Here is an 18,465-nt window from a genome sequence, read left to right on the forward strand (position 1 = left end):
GACGGGCCCAGTTCCCTGTCACAAGAAGCACAGTCTGATGGTACAGAAGACAAGTTGACAATCAGAAGACAAGATGATCTGTCCTCAACAAAGGAATGAGAAACGTGTTCAAAAAATACACAGGAGGCAGCACTCAGTCTCCCCCGGGTCCTGGCGAGGGAGAGGGGCTGACAGGCAGGGCTATAAACATGAGGCCACACTTCAGCATTGCTAGGAAACCTGCAAAGAAGATTTAAGGATAATAATAAATATTGAGATACCATCACACACATACCCCCTCTGAAAAATAACGTCAGAGAAAGAAGTTCTTTGCCAAGGGCAAATAGCAAGAGAAAAGAGCTGGAAGCAACCCGGTTCTTGTCATCTTGCTCAAGGAGATATTTTGTCTGAAATATATCATCACATAATATTTACACCCTTTCCCACCTGAGTTGGGCTACATGCTCTACAAAGCAAATTAAATATCTCCTGCCTGTCCTCTAAAAGTCTCAAATTTTAAAATAGGCAAACTAATATAAGAACTTTGATGACAAACTATCCCCAAATGATAGCGTTCTAAAACAATTCTGAAGTTCAGTTTGTCCCCAAGGTGAAGATGTTAATAGGCTTTGCCCTTCCTTTTGGAGATGTCAAACACCAGGGAGAAATATTAAAATTGCATGGTGTGGGTTCTCAAAAAATAAAAATAGAATTACCGTATGATCCAGAAATATACTGGAGTATATACTTCCAAGACTTCCAAGTATATACCCTAAGGAAGTGAAAGCAGGGTGTTTGAAGAGAGACTTGTACACCCACATTCATAGCAGCATTACTCACAATAGCCAAGGTGTGGGAGCAACCCAAGCATCCATCAATGGATGAATGGATTGAATGAATAAACAAAATGTAAACAATACATACAATGGGATATGATTCAGCCTTAAAAAGGAAGGATATGCTGATATATGCTATATCACAAAGGAACCTTGAAAACATTATGCTACATGAAATAAGCCAGTCACAAAAGACATTGATTCCACTTATATGAGGTACCTAGTAGTTTAAATTCATAGAGACAGAAAGTAAAATGGTGATTGCTAGGTGCAGGGGGTGGGGAGGGTGGGAAGGTATGGAGAGTTAGTGTCTAATGGGTACAGAATTTGAGTTTCAGAGAGAAAAGAGGTTCTAGAGATGGATGGTGATGATGGCTACACAACAATGTGCATGAATTTATGCCACTGAATACTTAAAAATAATTAATATGAAAAATTTTATGTTACATATTTATAATGTAAAACAATAATTTTTTTAGCCCCTGGCTGGTGTGGCTCAGTGGATTGAGTGCTGGTCTGTGAACCAAAAGGTCGCTGGTTCACTGTGTCCCAGTCAGGGTACATGCCTGGGTTGCAGGGCAGGTCCCCGGTGGGGGTGCACAAGAGGCAATCATACATTGATGTTCCTCTCCCTCTCTTTCTCTCTCCCTTCCCCTCTCTCTAAAGATAAATAAATAAAATCTTTTAAAGCAATAAGTTTTTTTAAAAATTGTGTGATTGGCATGTCCATTAAATAACTGTTCTTGGTCATTTAGGAGCCAATGAAAACACCTTGTTTCTGACTCTTCGATGCAATGCCCTATGAAGAGTGAATGAGAGAATGAGACCAGGCACATTAGAAAGTTCTTTATCCAAAGAAGCAGTGTCAGATACCATTCTCTGGAAATGGACACCTACATAACCCATGAAGAAGGTGGCTTTGTTGGCAGCCATCACCTGAAAATTTTTTTAAATATTTATTGATTTATTTTTTAGAGTGAGGGAAAGAGAGGAAAAAAAGGGAGAGAAATATCAAAGTGAGAGAGAAACATCAATTGGTTGCCTCTTGCACATGCTCCAACAGGGACCCCGAACTGCACCCAGGAATTGAACCAGTAACCCTTCAGTTCATGGGCCAGTGTTCAACCAACTGAGCCACGCTGGCCAGCACATCTAACAATTTTTAATAAGATAATCCCCATGTACCAGCACTGCTGCATTAGGGGATGATTGTGCACATTCTAAAAATTACTAATTAAACTTCTATTTGCAAAAGCATTAGGCAGGGCTTTATGTAAGACCCACAACTAATATTCATAAATCAGTTTGTGCCCTTCAGCAAATAATAGATGGACACAAGAAAAGTAAATAATAATTATAAAAGAAGTCTATGATTATTGTTCAATTAAACAGTACATGTAATTAGCTCTTTAACAAATTTGTTTTTTTATTGTATTTTTCCATTATCATTTCTTTCCCTATTCCCCTCTGCCCCTTTACAAATTTGGAGAGAGAGAGATTACTAGGGGCTGGAGTGTTTCCAGGAAGGCTGATGGAAACTATTCCAAATCTGGGAGAAATGTTCAGGACTCAGTCAGTAGAAAAAAACCTGGCTGGAGTAGAGGGTTTATCATGGGAAGTGGTAGGAGATAAGGGTAGAAAGAGATTGGGGCCAGATTACAATGGCTCTTAAAAGTCAACTTTATGGGTTTGGATTTCCATCTCTACCCAGAGGAAACCACCAGGGGTTTTGAGGGTGTTATATATTATACATAGTGTTCCAGTGCAGGATGGCTTTGAAGAGAAAGACCCTTAACAAATAGAAAGCTGGACCCTAGGCCACTTGAGTATATACCTGGGAGCTACAAACTCACAAAAATTAAACAAACATGTGCTTTTGCTAGGTTAAAGCTACAACTTTGAAATCTGTCGGCCCATAAGCTGACATCTGCATTGGATTTTTCTTGAAGGATATACAGGAAACTGTTGACACTGGTAACCTTTTAGGAGAAGGATGGAGGTGGGGGTAGACTTTACTTTTCATGTGCATAATCTTGTACAATGTGGATACACTTAACCATGTATATGAGTTCATTTTGTAATTCAAAAAGTTTTTAAGGACACATCAAAATTGCAACTAAATCTATTTGAAAAAACAATGACAGAACCTACTTGGTGAGGAAATAGACATACAAATCCAGGAAGCCCAGAGAGTCCCAAACAAGACAAAAGAGGCCCACACCAAGATACCTCATAATTAAAATGGAAAAGGTTAAAAACAAAAATCTTAAAGTAGCAAGGAGAAAAGCAGTTAGTTATCTACAAGAGAGGTAAGTAAGATTGTCAGCTGATTTCTCAATGGAAATTTTGAAGGCCAGAGGGATTGGCAGGAAATATACAAAATAGCAAGGACCTATAACCAAGATTACTCTATCCAGCAAAGCTATTATTTAGAATCAAAACACAGATACAGAGCTTCCCAGACAAGAAAAATCTAAAGGAGCTCATCACCACTAAACTAGTTATATGAAATGTTAAACGGTCTTCTTTAAGAAGAAAAAATAAAAAATATGAACAATAAATGGCAATAAATACATACCTATCAACAGTTGAATCTAAAAACAAAAATGAATAAGCAAGCAGAACAGAAATGGAGTCATGGATACAGAGAACATTTTGACAGTTGTCAGATAGGAGGGAGTTGGGGGAATAGGTGAAAAAAGTGAAGGGTTTAAGAGGTATAGATTGGTACTTACAGGATAGTCATAGGGATGTAAAATATAGCATAAGGAATATAGTTAATAATATTCTCATAACTATGAATGGTGTTGGATGGGTACAAGATTATGGGTATGATCACTTACTATGTAATGTCTAATCACTGGGGTGTGCACCTGAAACTAATATAATAGGGTATGTCAACTATAATTGAAAATAAAAAATGATTAAAAAATAAATAAAAGTTGTTTAAAATATGACAAAAAATGGTAAAAAGTATTTGGGCTCTTACCAGCAAATTCAAAACATTTCTACTTATAAGCAAACTATATTTCAATCTTATTTGTACCCTATCTTAATCTCTGCCACATGGTGGAGATGTTGTAAGAATGACCTAAAACAGCCAGCAAAGGGTACATGGAACTAACTGTACATTTAAGGCTTGACTTCAAAACAAACAGATGTTATGAGCCACCCACAATAAAATACCTCCTTTTTGGTATATTTAAATGAAAAGTCTCTCTAAGTCTATTACAAATCAACTCCTCAGTGAAAATGAAACCAGAAGTACCATTCCACAGTGCCTTTGACAAGATATATCCCGGCTCAGTAAAAGGCTTTTTCGTTTTTCCAGTGCTCAGACCAAAACCAGCTGGATCATCCTTTACTTGCCCTTTCTCTCCTCGCCCTCTATGCCTCAGTCTCATCAACTCTACCTTAAAAAGTCGACTCAGAAGCCCACCACATCTCACCACCCCACCACCATCGGCCAGGCCCATCATCTCTAACCTGGACCACTACCATAGCGTTCATTCCACTCCCTGCCTCTACTCTTGTCCCCTACAGTCAGTTTTCCACAGAACAGTCAGAAAGGTCCTCATAAAACACAAATCTGAACAAGTCACTCCCCTGCCCACAGCTTCCAGTGGCTTCCTGTCGCATGACCTCAAGCCTGCATGACCCAGGCCGCACCTCCTCTTCAACACCAACTCCTGCACTCTCCCCCTTGCTCCCTCCACTTGAGTCACACCGGCTTCCTGACCACTCTGGGTCAGGGCAGGGGCCCCGCCTCAGGGCCTTCGCGCTCAACCTGAATCTCTTCCCCCAACATCCCTTTTTCTCCCCATACTCTTGCTTCCTTGTGTCTCCGTTCCTATGAAAACTCATCGGAGAGGCCCTTCCCACCCCTCCTACCTGGAACAGAACTACCTCTCTTTCCCTTCACACTGCTTTATTTTTCTTTGTAGCACCTGAAATTGTTACACATGCTCACGTGTTTGTTGTTGTTTAGTACCTGTCTAGCTGAACCAGAATGTGAGCTCCATGATGTCAGACTTTCTTTTTGTCATGTACACTGCGATATCCCCTGGGCTTAGACTGTGCTTGGCAAATAAATGAGTGTGATAAACTGTTGTTAAAGACTGAAGTATAAATCAAGGCACTCAAGATCACTGGACAAAAGATTTTTTAAGCCCCAAATGAGGCCTATGCATAATAATGCCCAGCAAATTAGGAGTAAGGGAATGAAGAGCCAAAACATCATCGACAGGCATATGAACCCATCATTCATCTATGGCACCCTAGGAATCCACATGCATGATTGACATTAATTTATTGCTTTGAAACATCATCTGTGAACATTCTGGAGGGCCATTCTTGAGGTTTTGTGGCTAAAGAATGTTTCCTCCTCCCTCTTTCCAGAACTAATAAACTGAGACTGAAAGTTCTGCTGAAGCAAGCAAGCAAGCAAGCACTGTCTCAACCAGAAAGCCTAGAATATTCTGTTACTCCAGGGGTCCCCAAACCCCAGGCAGCAGGCTGGTACCGGTCCATGGCCTGTTAGGAACCTGGCTGAGAGGGAAGCTCCTCTGAGCTCCACCTCTTATCTCCCCATACTCCCCCTGTTTGCAGAAAAACCAGTCCCTGGTGCCAAAAAGGTTGGGGACCGCTGAGTTACTCTATTGAAGAGATCTGGACAGAGCCCCAGCCTTGGATCTAGGAAACTAGGTCAAAGTCAGGTTCAGCCATCATCTACTGGAGAGACCTTGGGAAAATCATTATTCATTTCTAATCCTGTTTCCTTGACTGTAAAGTAGAATGATAAGATTGCCTTTGCTTTTTCAGGTGGGCATTATAAAATAAGATGATGCATATACAAAGGCATCCTGAAAACTGAGTGGGCTATACACCATCTGTGTGATCATCACCTTGTGCTAGCAGATTTCTAGTTCACATTTCCTTCACCACCACTGGTGAGCTTTGTCCAAACACAGATCTGATCAGGTCCCTCCCCTGCTCAACCTTCACCGATTTCAACCCAAACCTTCACGTTCTTCCCAGACTGAACCAGACTATCTTTCTGGTCACACCTCGAGTCCATTTCTGGATTATACCATACACAGCCACACAGACCTACTCCTCACTCCTGAATCTAATCATGCTCTACTGCCTGTCTGTTTGGGACTAAATGCCCAGGACCCCATCCCTGCCCACCCTCCCTTCTTCCATTAGAAAAATCCTAGGCTCTCCCTAACCTGAACCAGATGCTTCCTCTGCTAGGCTCTCTCTCGGGTGTCCTGTTGAATCACCAGACCAACAGGTCTCCATCTGATCCCTTTTTGTGTCCTTAGCACATAACAATGTAATGTACACAGTAGGTGCCGAATGTTTGCTCTGTTTCTCAAAAGGATCTCTCAGGCCTTTCCAGCTCTAACTCTCTATGACTCAAGGCTCAAAGTCAGTATTATGAAAGACCTCTTCTTAATCTTCCACCCTGAGAAAATATGATAGAAGGTGAAACTGACTGACTACTCTTGGGGGCCTGCGGAAACAGGCAGGAACTGTGCAGAAGGACAGAATGAGGCTAGGGACGGACCGCTTTCCAGTCCTCATAAGTTATGTCTTCCAAGTATCCCTTGTTTTCCATGAAGTACTATGAATTCTCAAATGAGACACACGCATATTTTCAACGTATTCCCTTTTAGGACTATGCAAGTTTTCTGCTTCTTTTCATGACGGTGGAAACTTCTGAACTGACTATAATTCAAAGCAATTATTGTTCTTTAGCTGTCAAGGTGCCCTGTTATTCTTTTCATAAATATCCTGGATGATCTGAGCCAAGTTCATTGCAAAGTCTTTTTTTTTCTAGCTCTGTGCTTTTTCACTTGCTCAATATATAGCATTGAAGTGAAAGAAAGAAAGGAGGCCTCACTTTTGCCCCCAGTGCTAACATGATAAATGTCTGGGTTTTAATTGCCCTTGCAATTATACCCTTGGCCAGGTTTGCATGGGTATAGTGTAGAAATTAAACATTATGGCAAAGCCTGAAAAGGCCACACCAAGGTAGGAAGAAGATGCTTCATTATATTTCCCGTCACCGAGAAAAATCAAAGGTGGTCTGGCAATGTCAAAAGCTAGCCAGGCAATGCATAAAGGAAGCATTTTCTGTCTATGACTGCAGCTAACACTCACACTGTATGAGCTGTAAAGCTGGGATCCCCTAGTGGTTTGATATTCAGCTAAGGCTGGCTGAAAATGGAAGAATTGGCTCTTTGGCTGTGAATTAAGAAATAAGCACAGCAACAAAGGGAAACATGCTATGACATTTTCTAAATATTTACCAAGGGGAGTTGACAATTCAGCGAGTGAAGCCAGATCTGACAGTGAATTCTCCTGACTGCTTCCTACACTGTCCCTCCATCACCTTCCCATCTTCAAAGCCACGTGGCCATTGCCTTTTGGGGTTGTCAGAGGAGAGCAGCATCTTTGTGATAAACCCAGCAAAGGCTACGCAATCATTCTGGCACACAGATCACTGCATTTACCCTTCCTCCTCAGATTTCTTATCTACAATAGGGGAGTAACCAAAGAGTTGTTTGTAAAAAACTGAGTCAATACAACTGACTTTAAGACAAAATACTTCTTTCCACAGTAACCTTTGGCTAGTAATATTCATATGGTTTCAAAACCCAGTATCCATGAACTTCCCTGCCAGTCCTCATTATAAAATCAAATTTCTCATCAACCCACACAGCACAGTTATTTTCACTCTCGATCCTCCCAAGTCAATTTGTAAATGTTAATCTGCAGGTTTGAGGCTAGAAAAAATCATTATGGATAATGAAGAGATAGACTTTATTTCAGTTTAAACCTCCCACTGTTTGCCCTAGCTGGTGTGGCTCAGTTGGTTGGGCATCATCTGGCAAACTGAAAGGTTGCCAGTTGGATTCCCAGTTAGGGCACACGCCTGGGTTCTGGGTTCGGTCCCCAGTCGGGCCAGGGCATGGACAGATGGCAGCCAGTTGATGTTTCTCTCTCACATCGATATTTCTCTCCCTTTCTTTCTCCCTCCCTTCCCCTCTCTCTAAAAAATAAATAAGTGAAATAAAATAAAAAATAAACTCCCCACTGGTCATGTTTCCTATCTTTTCAGGTATTGGATAGAGGGTAAAGTTTGTGTTTGATTTTGATTTAATTGACTGAGTTTAGATTAAACAGGTGTCTGATAGTCCCAATAATTCCCTAAGGTCCTTTCTTTCCTCCACAGCCCCAGAAATGCTACATAATTATTGGCCTTGAGATTAGTACCATCTCAAGATAGTAATGTGCATACCTCTTGTGTAAAAGTACATGCATCTATAACCCTAACAAGCAAAGGGGAGATTATGGAACAGTTTAGAGTTTAATGTTCACTAACATCTCTTCTGCCTATGTCTCCAACATATTTTTTTAAAGATTTCACCACGATGAAAGTATTGGGTTTACAGTATTTCCTCTCACAATCTCCCCCAAAGGGGGGGAAAAAACTTCAGTGGGCTGATTAGGCAGAACTCCAGGAAATAAACTCAGTTTTGGCCTTGAGAGACAGAGAGGCAGAAGAGAAATGGGAAGTGTAGGAGGCGTGTTCCGTATCTGCACATAAGCAACCAGGTAAACTGCAGCTAGGTTTCACCTTTAAGCAAGTGACTACACAAGCAGGAGGCTGGACTCAGTGACCTCCAAGGTCCCTTCCCTCTCCAATGGTGTTTGTCTCATGAATTTTTTATAGTCATCCTTGTCCTATCACACTGTCCTCATGCATCATCAAGCCCTCCTGGCCACTTCCAGGACTGAAAGGAAAATCTGTTTTCAAAAAATCCATGCTTTGACTACTGCCAAAATTGCAGTTCTGTCCTTGAAACAATGCCCTAAACCTCATGGGCAAGGCTAAACACCGATGAGCAAATACATGCCCGATACCATCTTCAGGTAAGACTTTAAAGCCTCTCTGATATAAGCACAATTATGGCCCAAGGTCTTGAGAGTGAATGATTGTGAAGCTAATAAACAATCCTACAACTAAATCTCTCCGACTAGTACTACTATATCCCCTGCCGAATGTCTGCTTTATAAAGAGGGCGGAACCAAACAGCCAAGCTTGAATCCCGGCCCCACCCCGTATCAGCTGCGTGATGGGAGGCAGATTATTTAATCTCCTTGAGCCTGTTTCCTCACTTGTCAAATGCAGATAATATGAACTACTTTGCAGTTACTGTGACAATGAAATAGGCTCATAGAAGGAAAACTCAGAGCATTTATCTATTCATTCTCTCACTCATTCAACAAAGGTTAGCCTAGTGTGCAGGCACCAAAGTAGGCACTGGTACATGAAACATGGCGGGGGGGGGGGGGAGAAAGTTGTTACTATGTTTATTGATCAAAAACAGTCTGTTTCCAGAACTGTGGCAGAACCCTCAGATTTTGACTTTAGTTCAAAACTTTCATTCACACCTAGTTTGCCTAAAATAGTCCTTTTTATTTTGTCAGATATGATCCCAGGTAGGAGCCTACCTCCTGCCCTATCTTTACCTACCCCAAAGCCAGTCATCTAGCAGGTGTTCTGCTAGGGGACACCGTCAGAACACTTGGAAGAAGCAACAACTAGAGCAAAAGGTGGTGTCTCAGCTCTCAGCTGGGCAAGCCACTCGGGAAAACTTGATATGCCTGTGCCACGAGGCCCGTCCTGGATGCCTGGGAGTTTTCAGGTGCTTTCAGTTCCACCAGCAGCGTCTGAATTTTTCCAGAACTCGGGATTAACAGAACTAGCTCCTCCCCAATCATTGTGACTGAGCCAGTGATAAAGCTAAGAACAAGAGCTAAAGGGTCTAAAGGCCAGGCTTGTAGGGTTTACAGGTTTACGTCTTTCCGTTGTGCTTATTCTAGAGTTTGATCGAGTTCTGTGTAAATGACCCATCTCTGAGGAGTCCGTTGTTTTCAAGGCTGGCGGGCTCTTCTTCAGTGTGAACCTAATATTCCTTTCCCTAACTGGCCCACAGCCCCGGGGCAAGTACAAGCCTAGCTATGTTGAGTGCTGGGTGTTTAGTACACTTACCTTTTTGCACCTACCAAAAAAAAAAAAGAGGTTAAGATATTCTGGAACTCAGGGCTCCTAGTGAAAGAGTAAAAATCTCACCCTGGAATGGGAAATGACCTGCCCTGGATCCTGGGGACAGGAGGCGGTCAAAGAGGAAATTCTAGAATAAAATTTGGAACCATCTGTGAAGCTTAGGATAAGTTACTGGATAGGAGAGAGGTGCCTGAAATTTTGGTTTGCAGGCTCAGCTCCTCTCATTCAGCAGCCACCAGAATCACTTTCCTCAGGAACGGAAGTACAGATCACGGCTGTCTCAAGGCTGTGGATGTTGTATGGCTGCCTCTTACCTGGAAGAACAGCCTAGCCTCTCCTCACGGGAGTTTTCGGTGCAAAATCTGGCACTATATTCCACACACACGCTTGTTCGTGCCCATCTGATGCATCTAACACCACACACACACACACACACACCACCACCACCACCACCACCAGCACCACCACCACCACCAACAACAACCCAGTGGCTTCTTTTCATTTTCCTTCAGCGAGTCAAGCGTGCTGTTACTAACTCCTGGCGCCTCTAACTGCTCACTGAAGACAGTGGTTTGGATATTAACAGGCTACAAATCAAGGCCCTACCTCGTTGTCACGGAAACAGTACTCAAGCCCTCAGCTACTTTCTCACCCTTGGAAGTCTGGGCGAGTTGGTGGGAGTTGGGGATTGTTTTAAAGCTCCTGTTATTTCTCCCACTTTCTATTTCTCAGGGCCAGGTTGTTGGAGAGAGAGGGACTGGTGAGGCGGTAAGAGTAGGCTGGACCATAGCAGCTTTGAGGAACGGAACTCTTTGGGCGAGAAAGGGTGGGGATCCTTGGAGTATGGCCTGGAGCGCTCCGATCTCTCCTCCCCGGGTCTGCACCCGGCCACTCCGCGTCATTCCCAGAGGCCGGGGGCCGCCCCCCTCCACTGCCCTGCCCTGTCCCGTCCTCCCTCCCAGGGCGCTGGGCTGCCCGGGGAGCGCACAGCCAAGTTCCCCAGAAGAGAATCTGAGCAGCCCCAGGACTGAGAAGCCCGGCAGCATGAGGCAGAGAGGGCAAAGGGAAGGTCGGATAGGCTAGAGACAGGACCCCCTTTGCCCCCAAGCAGGGGTCCTGGAGGAGGCATCCCAGGACCAGAAGAACATGCACCCCCCTCACCGCCCTCCCAGCGTCCCCGGGCGACGCTCCAGGATCTGCCTCTCCAAAGCAAGTGCCCAGCTCACCAAGCACCTCCCCAAACCCACGGGGATTCCCGCGCCCCGGGATATTCGTTGCCGCAGCCGCCAGGGCCTCCCCGGCCCCGCGACGCCCCCACACCCGGCACCTGGGGCTGGGCCCCCACCGGGGCCCCTGGGCCCAACGCCTCCTCTGCGCTCGCGGCGCGCGCCCCATACTCGCGCATCCGCACCCGCACCCAAACCCCCTGGGCCGCCGGGCCCTCCCGAGACTCACCTGCGTCCGAGCTGTAGCTGTGGCCAGCCCGAGCCCGGGGGCGGCGGCGGTGCAGGGGGAGGAGGGCAGCGCGGGGCTCCTGGCACAGCGGCCGCCGGGCGCCTGGTGCTGCCGAGCCGCGGACCCGCCCAGAGATATAAATAACATTATCTGAGGAGGGACATTCCTGCCGGGGGACATCGCTGCTGCCGGGACCAGATAGTCCCGCGGCGGGGGCGGGGAGGCGGGGCCGCAGCCTCCCGCAGCGCCAGGCCCAGCCCCAACCTTCCCCACCCACTCCCGCACCTGCCAATCAGCCTCCGCGCCTGGGGGCACCTGCCAGGCTCCTGGGGCGGGCCTCTGCCTCCTAGCGGGCTGCCCAGGCCCAGGACACCCGTCGTCCGAGCCTCCGCAGGGCCCCATAGTCGCTCACCTCCCCAAACCGTGCACTATCCGAGCCCCTTGCGGCAGGGAAAAGGGTTTGATTCTGCAGCTCGGGCCTAATTCGTGTGCCCGGAGCTCGAACCAGCTAGTCTGGCCCCGAAAATGAGCACTTCAGCCGTTCCCGCCCTGAGTCCCCACTGTGTACAGTCAGGTGTTTTAAATATATTAAAAGATATGCTTAGGCCGTAGGGTGGGCGAGCCGAGCACCCGGGCAGTGCGACCGTGTTGCGGCGGTTTGGGCAGGGACTGATTGTCCCCCCCACCGGGGCTAGGGTGTTTGCCTGCTCCGGGGCGGGCTTCTTCCCTCTGGCGGTAAGAGCAGACGCTGGGGGCACAGAGGTGGGCACTGGGCCGGAGGCTCTCACTCCCAGCCTGTTTCTGTCTGCAAACCTGGTGAGGTCGGGGCGGACACGGCAAAGCTGGCGGAGCGCAGCCCGCAGTCCCAAGGCGCTCGCACATTGCGGGGACTGTAATCAACAGGCAAGCTGCCACACCAACCCACCCGCAGCTCCTGGCCGGCCCCCAGTCTCCAGGCGAGACTCCAGGTCTTCTCCACTCTCAAGCCTGGGTGGTGTGGGATGCAGCAGGCCAAGGAAACACTAGAACCAAGGGTGCTGCCAAAGAGGAAAGACGAGGCACGGCCGAGTCACCTCGGGAGAAAAACTAATAGAAGAACATGGGCAGCTTGTAAGGTGGTCCATTTTCGTGACTTTCTTGTGCAATAAAGGTTGATGGGTCTCCTTCTCCACCTGCCTACCTGGAATGGCTTCTCACCAGTCATCAGACCTGGTAATCTCAGGTATTATGGAGATGGTAGTGGAGGGTAAAAGGGCGGAGGTGCAGAAAAGAATTTTAACTTTGATGCTGCCTGGTGTTCACAACTACGGGACAGTCTCACTCCTGAGTTATCTGCCTGGGAGTATAATTACGCTGTTTTCCAGGATTCACTAGGAAAAGGATGTTTAATGACCAGATGTGCATGCTTAGGTTATACATTGAGCATTAGCAAAGATATTTCACTTCCTGCTGCAGCCACACTCCTTGAGAGTGGGCAATTAGACACGGGGATGTGTGAAGTGGGGCAAACTCCACAGCTGTTACAAGGCCACAGACCTCTCCTCCACACCCCTTATTAAGCTTGATTTCCCAAGGACACTAGCAACATAGGGAAGATGAAGATTTGTCGTCATCCATCAGATTAGCAATGATTCTCCCCTTTTTAATAACACGTAAGATACATTCATTTATCACTGAGTAAGAAACAGAAAGATCTTTTTCATTTAAAAAATTATTTAAGAACCAAGTTCTGGCAAGGAAAACTTGAGGAAAACAGGCCAACTTCAAAAGCTGAGACAATCATATATGTCAAGTAGAAACCCTTGATCTATTTTTGAAAGAAAATAAGAGAGATAATATGTTTTTAGAAGTCTCACGTAAAATAACTTACTAAATAAATTCATGATTCCCTAGATGTGCAGATCCACAGCTACATAATTCTATACCTCGTGAAACAGATCATTCTTAGGTTTGTGGCACTAAACTGAAAAATTGTGCACAGATTTCTTTGTAGCCTTAAAGTTTATAATTTTTTAACCACAAGAAAACATGAATATGATACAAGCACCAATTCAGTGGACAGATTACTCCAGGATTTTACAAACCAGCTCAGCTGCCTTGGTTATCTCCACTTTAGCTGAAAGCTAAATAATTCAATACAACCTCATTTGCTACAGAGCCTGTTACCCTGACAGCATCCCAAATGCTTTACAGCTAATAGAGTTACAGTGAAATGATGAAGCGGAACTCAGGGTGAGGTGAGAAGTACAGGCACACCTTGTTTCATCTGTTTCGCTTTATTGTGCTTCCCTGGTGTTGCATGGTTTACAAACTGACGTCAAGACTATCCACTAGCAAAAAGATTACGACTGTTTTTATTTCATTACTTGCTTTTTATGTGGTCTGGAACCGAACCCACAGAATCCCCATGGTATGCCTGCCTGTACAGAGGGAAAGGGCAGTGTCAGATGAGTGGGAAACGGCAGAACCCAGGGAGCGGGAATTAGAAACCGGGGAGAGTGAAGTGGAAAGGAAGGAAAAGCTGATATAAGGGCTGATAATTGAGGTCATTGTCGTGGGCAACAGGGATTGATCCTGCAGAGACTTCCTAGGAAGAGTATAATACCTCCTGGAATTATCAGAAGTGTGGGAGATTGTCAAGGGGCTGCCCCCTCTGACCACCACCCCAGATGGCCAGCAGGCAGTTTGCAGCTTTGGAAGAGTCCTGGGCCAGAAGGGAAGGTATGCTTTGAAAACAGATGCTGTCAAATGGGAAGTGGGGGGGAGCCCTCATTGCACCTCTACCCAGCTCCAGCTGAAATCAATGGGTGAGGCCAAGAAGATGTAAGTCAGGTCGCTAGAGAAATCTAACACAAGGAAGAACATTCATTTTTTATCTATTTCTATATCTTCTGAATTTGTCCCATTGAGCTTGTATTATTTAATAATAGAGATCATAAAGAAAATAATAGGTGGAGATAGGATCAAGATGGTGGATTGAACACATATTTTTTCTTCTCTTCCCTCTCAAATCTTATAAAAAGCTATGTCTTTTTTATGTCCATTTATTTTTTATTTGTGTTTATTTTTTAATTTTTTTTTAAATATTTTATTTATTTATTTTTAGAGAGGGAAGGGAGGGAGAGAGAGAGAGAGAGAGATCAATGTGCGGTTGCTGGAGGTTATGGCCTGCAACCCAGGAATGTACCCTGGCTGGGAATCGAACCTGGGACACTTTGGTTCCCAGCCCGCGCTCCATCCACTGAGCTACGCCAGCCAGGGCTTATTTTTTAATTTTTAAATTGTTGTTCAAGTACAGTTTTCTGCCTTTTTCCCCACCCCAGCCCAACACCCCAGACCTCCCCCTCCCCTGTTTCCACCCCCCACCCTGTTATTGTCCATGTGTCCTTTATAGTTGTTCTTGCAAAGCCTTCACCCTTTTCCCCTGAAATTCCATCCCCTCTCCCCTCTGGTCACTGTTAGCCTGTTCTCTATTTCAGTGTCTTTGGTTATATTTTGTTTATTTGTTTGTTTTGTTGATTAGGTTCCTATTAAAGGTGAAATCATATGGTATTTGTCTTTTACCACCTGGCTTATTTCGCTTAGCATAATGTAAAAAGCTATGTTTTAAAGAGAATGGGAAATCTAACTGCACAGACAAATAAGAAAAAGGGTGATCAATTTTCTAAGAAGTTTTAGGAAATCTTGAAATATTCAAGAGAGAGACAGTACTGATCTAAACAGAAACAATCAGGGGAATCAAAACAGGTTCAGAAGGAATAGTTTAGGAAAGTTCCAAGAGTCAAATTATACAAGAGGAGGAGGAAGGGGCCCTAGAATAATTCACTTAAGCCTCCTCTCCCCTGCTGGCATTGAGGATCAGAGGTCTGCCTGTGGGATGAAGAAGTTAGTGGGGATCCTGGGACCTGAGGCCAGGAACCTCCTCACCCCCTAGATATGAGTGGGAGCCCTCACTATTTCTGCACAGCATGCTGTGCCCTTCCTTCACAGCCCCTGAGAGAGGCTATAATAAACAGACCAGGCAGGCAAAAGCATTATCAAAGAGAAGATGAGCAGACAATTAAAATCAGCCAAGATTTTTGTGGGGGGAGGGAAAGCAATCCCATGAAAGAGAAACACTGAACTCAGCTGACAGAAGGAATATCAGAGGAAACTGAGTTAATGGAAGAAATTCTCCCAAACACAGAGCAAAAGACAAGGAAATGGAAAGTTTATGAGATTTTTTTTTCATGATTGAAAGCCATGGAGGCAAGAGACTCACAGTGCAATATCTATCTAATAAAAGTTACAAAAGGAAAAAAGAGAGTAGAAGGGGGTAATTCATAAGAAAAAAGTAGAATAAAATTTCTCAGAGTTGAAGAAAAACGTGAACTATGAGATTATAAAGCCCTACTGAGTTTAGAGCAGGATGAAGATTTTAAAATATAGTTTACAGGTTTATGTACAGTTTAAGTTTTATGATTTTATTTATAAACTCTAAGGACTTAAATAACATTAAATCATGAACCAAAACTATAATAAACTAGACTAACTTGCTGTGCCTTGAATTAAATGCTTAAAACTATTTTTACTGAAAAACTTTTTACTGAATCACAGGACCATAGTTATTTGGAATAAATTTAAAAACTTCCACTTAGAAATGAACGTATATATCAGAAAGCTCCTTAAAAACAGAAATGCAAAACCAAATAAGCCTGAACTTACCTGATGTCTGACTCATTCAAACCCCTGCTAACAACATCAAGAACTGAGGGTGATGTACAGAAAACTAGAGCTTAGCATTTAAAAAACATTAGTTCCCTTCTTTTCCCCCCTTTCACCAAGAGATACTTTTCCTAAAACTAAGCTGAAATCTCCATTCCATTTCTGGAAATATTTAGGGGGGCCACGCCCTCCTCACGAAGACAAAGAAGCAGAAGAGCCCACCATTCGCAATACAGAAGAGCCAAGGGTGTAGGAGAAAACTTCCCCGGCAGACGCCTCAGACAGAATGGTCACTGGCATGAACCTGGAAACCCGCAGCAAGTGTGCAGATACCAGACTGGCCACCGTCTGAAGGAGCCGGAGACACCAGCTTCAAATTTCCCTCCATCATAATGGAAGAAGCAGAGCAAGGCCTACATCCTGCCATCCACTCCGGGGCTGTCCAGCCCATGGCCCAGGGTGGCTCTGAATGTGGCCCAACACAAAATCGTAAATTTACTTAAAACTCGATGAGTAATTTTTGTTTTTGTTAGTGTTTGTGTATTTAATGTGTGGCTCAAGACAACTATTCTTCTTCTAGTGTGGCCCAGAGACATCAAAAGTCTGGACACCCCTGCTGGTTCACCAGCGAGGCTTTGGAATGGATAAGTATCTTTCCTTTTATAGCTCTTCCTCCCTCTTCAGGACTAGATTTGCCGCTACCTAAGGGATGGCAGGTTGTGCAGATGTAACAGCAGGCTCGTGTTGGAGTGTGCCGGTGAGCTGGTGCCTGAGGTGCTGATGTTCTTCTGCAGGTGCCTTGTTCAGGCTGTATTCGTGTGTGAGGGCTATCCTGACAAACACCACACACAGACTGTGTGGCTTAAATGATCGAAACCTATTCTCTCAGCATTCTGGAGGCTAGAAGTCTGAGGTCAAGGCATTGCAGGGTTGTTTCTTCTGAGGCCTCTCTCCTTGACTTGTAGATGGCCGTCTTCTTCCTGACTTCACAGGGTGTCTCCTCTCTGTGCCTTTCTGCTAATTTCCTCTCTTCCTATACGGATACTAGCGTATTGGGTTAGGCCCACCCATATGGCCTCATTTTACCTTCATCACCTCTTCAAAGGCCTTATCTCCAAATATGGTCAGTTTCTGAGGTAGGTGGGTGGGGTGTAGTGGAGTCAGAATTTCAATATCTGAATTTGTTTGGTGGGGGGAAGTGTGTGTATAACCCAGGCCTCCTCTATGCTCACGTGAGTTGCTTCTGTTAGCCTCCTAACGGCTCTCCCATTCTCCAGTTTCACTCTCTTTCTATTCTTTTTCCACATAGTAGCCGAAGTAGAGTTTATTAAAAGGAAATCTGATTATTCATTCCCTACTTTAAATCAGCCGGTGGCTTCCCATTGCTTTCACGATACAGTTTTACGTTTCCCAGCACTTAGCCCGGTGCCTGACATGCAAGATGTACTTAGTAAAGGCAGAAAGGCCTGAAAGTGAATGAGTGAATAAATGAATTAATGAACAAACAAATAGCAAAAGCTAAAAGAGGTTTGTAATCTTGGAGATCAACATAGAAGTAAGTGATCCAAAGTCATTTCTATTTGGCTTAAAAATACATATTTGTGATTTTTTTTCCCATGAGATGCACTTTCCTATTTACTTTTGAGTGAGGTTATTTAAATGAATTCTCATTCCCTGAGACATAATTGGCAATATTTGTGCCTGAATTTCTCTACCTCCTTAGCCACTGTGGCACATTCATACCTAACTGTCTGTGGGTGAGAAATGGAGTTAATTAGGTTTTATATTCACACCTACCATCAAGTTCACCTATGGGAGCAGGAACCTAACATCTTCTGGTGTCTCATTATATAATGAGGTATAGCAAACACAACAGTGGTGGTTCAGGTACGTGGACTTGTGTCTCTGCCTGCTTCACGCTCTCTGTGCCATTTCCGGCCTCGTCCTTGGGCAGCGGCCCTGCCCAATCCCCACACTCCAATATGCCAAAGCCTTGACACACAGGCTTGAGAACATAGAAAGGTGGATCCGAAAGCCTTATAAGCTTTAAGCGATGTTGTTTGACATTAACACTCTCTTGGCTATTCCACAAAGTGGAGAATCTGTGTGTGGACAACCGAGAGCACCTAAGCCTTCAGAGGAGAAAATGTAATTCCAAAATCAAGGTTGTTCATAAGGAATGACAGCTAGAGTGCTAGCTATTCAACCAATTAAACAATTTTATGTTTATATGATAATTACTGCCAGCATAAACAATTTTGTGCCTTTATTTGTTTGTATGCAATTTCCAGATTCACAATATTTTAAAAATAATATTAACCAAGACCTTTGGGAAAATTTCAATAAAGTTTGGAAAGATATTGCAGTAAAAGACTCCATTACCTCTGCAAAGTCATCTCATTTTTTTAT

The 18,465-nt window shown here is 44.4% G+C and overlaps 1 protein-coding gene across 1 annotated transcript in view; it reads right to left on the reverse strand.

Annotated features, from left to right (window-relative positions):
• Positions 1-11,564, reverse strand: part of SPTB (spectrin beta, erythrocytic) — a 118,683-nt gene extending 107,119 nt beyond the window's left edge. Inside the window, exon 1 of the mRNA XM_036011012.1 lies at positions 11,353-11,564. The gene's annotated coding sequence lies outside the window, so the exon portion shown is untranslated. The remainder of the gene's footprint in view (positions 1-11,352) is intronic.
• Positions 11,565-18,465: the final 6,901 nt, after the last annotated feature.

This window comes from Phyllostomus discolor, chromosome 1 (genome assembly GCF_004126475.2).
Source record: "Phyllostomus discolor isolate MPI-MPIP mPhyDis1 chromosome 1, mPhyDis1.pri.v3, whole genome shotgun sequence".
NCBI classification, from domain to species: Eukaryota; Metazoa; Chordata; class Mammalia; order Chiroptera; family Phyllostomidae; genus Phyllostomus; species Phyllostomus discolor.